Raw genomic sequence first — 3,299 nt, 5'->3', positions numbered from 1 at the left:
TACCCAAATCATTGTGTAATATTGCTTTGCAGAGCAAGAGAGGTGGCTACATTTTGGTGGGTATGTATGTGTAACATTTTACACACACGCACTCTTCAAGCACTTTCAGACTTTTCTGCTTCAAAAGTGCTACAAATAGTTAGGCCTAAATGGTAATTATTAACCCAATTTCTTAATTGTTCTGTATATATTTTTGAATATTTAAATGAAGAATTCTAGCAATGTTTATGGAATTTCCATATTCATAGAAAATAGACACACTATAGAGAGAATTTGGCTAAAGTAGGTACAATTCCACTGAAGTGGGCATAGTGGGCACCAGTTTCTACCAGGGATTAATTTAGCTGAATTCACAATTTGATCTGTTTGAAGCGATTTCCCATAAATACAACCATTTAAGACCAGATTCTGCCACCCTATGGTGTTGTACTTTATTTCATGAATAGTCCCACTGAAATCAGTTGGATTATTTTGCAGAGTAAGGTAAGGTACTATTCTCTTCAAGCAAGGGTAACAGAATCTGAAATTTCCAACTGGAATCATTTTGCTCAAGTTTGAGGCTAATAATCAATAGGAATAACCATGTGTCGATTTAATATATATATATGGAAAAATAAATATCTACTATCACCTTTTGTCATCTTTTTTTGCCCAGTTCCATGAGCCCTTTATGGCATTTGCCTTTAGAAATGTTGGACAATTTGATTCAATATTGGATATAGTCTCTCACTCTTTCTCACCTTACCGCATACAAGTTAACCTGTGTATTGTGGACAGAAATATTCCTAAGCAAGTAGTGAGTCCCACTGAGGTAGTGCATGGTACTAGAACTATTAGTGGTAGTAGCAAAACTCTACAGCCATGTGATGGATCTCTTGACAGGGCACAGCCAGCGTCCATTTCAGGTTAGAAAAGTCTTTAAATGGTCAAATCAAATAAGATACAAGTGTGGGCCATTTTCCTTCCTACCCTTCAAGGTTCATAAACCCATAGGAGCTCAGATTTTGGAGAAGAGAACCAAATTCATACTAGCTGCATCTTGTTTAACTTGTCCATTGAAACTGCTCCCTTTTTTCTACTGTAGATGTTTTCCTTCCTTAGGTATCACAGGATAAATCTCCTCTCAGTGACATGGATGCCACCACCATCACTTGAATGGAGCCACACTGCAGTAACTGAGAGGCCCAGTATTGTTACTATTAGTGTGTGGGAGCACCCACAAAGTGGTAGGTGCTTTCCAGGTAAAATATGACACAGTCCAAGCCCCCAAAAGCTTACAGTAAAGACCAAAATGGATGAGAAGTGTGGAAAGGGAATGCAACCTAGAATGCAACATACCTATGTATGTGCCAGAGTGTTGTTGGCACATACATAGGTAGTTCCACAGCTTGATGGTGGGGGAGGTTGCATAAACTATCCTTAACAGTCCTCCTATTTAATTATTTGCTGGCTAATTTCTTATAGGTTTCACAGCACAAATGACTCCTGAGAAGGGATTTGAACAAGAGAAGTGCCTATTTTGCATATGAAGCCATTACTCCAACTAATAGATTATCATCAAGAGAAGCCATTTAAAATGGTCTGTCAGCCTAAATCCTGAGTGGGAAAGAGTTGTTAAAAATATGTATAAAATGCTGTAAGAGACACAAAAGAAGTTGGTGTTCTGCATTACAAAAAATGCAAGATAAGGCAGTTCCAGGCACAGTGGCTGGGTAGGCTGGCCCCTCCCCCCCAAGCACAAGCTCAACGTAGAATCCCACCCACATAATTTACCCTTTTTTCTACCACCAAAAATATAATTTCGAATCCATGTCACTGTTCCTTTACCCATCCTAGTCCCATCTGATGTATCATCTTGGCCCTTACTCTATCCACTCCTAAATCCCTGATGGTGGATTTGTTCCTTTCCTCACCCCACCCCCCCAACCCATATGCTCTGTCTCCTCCCTCCTCACTAGTGGCTCGTCTCCTCTACTTACCCTTTTGTCATGTGTACATGCCCACTCATGTCATGATGGTTGGCAGAAGAGGCCACAGCCACTGTCTGCTACTCCCTTGGGCAGGTGGCTGCTTTCTCACAGGCTGGCCCCTGTGACATCTGCTTTACGAGCTAGTGTAAGAGCTGGGTTGTGAGACTAGCAGGAGGAGAGATGGGTGAGCTAATGTCAGAGACTTTGCCAGTTGCTAATCCTGTCCCCTGGTAACAGTGAGGTTGAGGACTTGGCAGCTCAGCCCAATTTCTGTCTCTACACCCACACTCTGTTCCCCTCCCTTTGGCCCCTCCAACGTCTAAATAAAAACATTCTGATGCCTGGCTGACTGAGCAATGTTTGTCTCCATTCGCACCACCACAGATTTTCAAACATAAAAAATTTATGTCATTGTAGCCCTATATGGCATCTTTGTCTAACTTGGCTTTCTACACATTTCAGTGCTTCATTTTTCTCTCTGTTTTAATTTTTAATTTCCAAGCTAACAAATATCTGTGAGGTTTTTTGAGAAAGCTGCAATGTTCTCTGGAGGGAATTTTTCCTGAAGAAAGTGATAGATTTTTCCCACCCTTAACTCCAGGTAAACTAAGTACATCTGTGGAAAACACAAAGGGCCTGATTCTTATTTACACGAAGACTCCTTTACACATAAGGTGGATGTAACTTTCATTTAGTTCCACTTTAAAGCTCTGATACAATACCATCGAACTGTGAGAGGACCTTAGTGCAAAGAAGAAAAAGGCCCCAAAAGGCTGAGGAATTTACTCAGTGTTTAGTCAGTCCTTATTCAATCCTTACTTAGGCACAGCCTTCCATTGATTTCAATGGGAACTTACTGTAATAAGAACTGGGTAAACACTAAGGGCTATTTTTTGTAACCCTTACGCTCATATTTTTCCCCTCAGGGGAAAGCGTGAACACAGTCCCCCACTACCACAAATTATGCAGTCGAGTTTCCTGCAGTTGAGGGAAATCGCAGGGGTCAGCACACCCGGAGTGCAATGGATGAGCCTCACCCTGGGAAAACCACCATGGTGATAATGGTATCTCCTGAGCCGTTACTCACATGATTAGCCTCGCAGAGACTGAGTCCCAATCCAACTCTAAATAAAAGCTGACAAAGGCTCTCAGGATTTGACTCAGAAAGAATAACATTTCCATACTTGGTACAGTTAGGTTGTCCCCATCCAGTTCAGTCCTCTATAGACAGTAATGGCAAAGCTCCATTTATAACTTTGCTTGAATCACGCTGTGGCTCTGAAAGTCACCACGCCACAGGGATGGTGGCAGCATTATCATACGACTCAT

General features: G+C 41.6%; 1 non-coding gene across 1 annotated transcript; it reads right to left on the bottom strand.

The window, feature by feature from the left end:
- Positions 1-2,893: 2,893 nt before the first annotated feature.
- Positions 2,894-3,056, bottom strand: LOC117873978. The gene has a single exon (XR_004644852.1). It is a non-coding gene; the product is annotated as a U1 spliceosomal RNA (small nuclear RNA).
- Positions 3,057-3,299: the final 243 nt, after the last annotated feature.

The sequence above is a fragment of the Trachemys scripta genome, chromosome 2, assembly GCF_013100865.1.
Source record: "Trachemys scripta elegans isolate TJP31775 chromosome 2, CAS_Tse_1.0, whole genome shotgun sequence".
NCBI classification, from domain to species: Eukaryota; Metazoa; Chordata; order Testudines; family Emydidae; genus Trachemys; species Trachemys scripta.
This window is presented reverse-complemented; position numbering and strand designations above follow the sequence as displayed.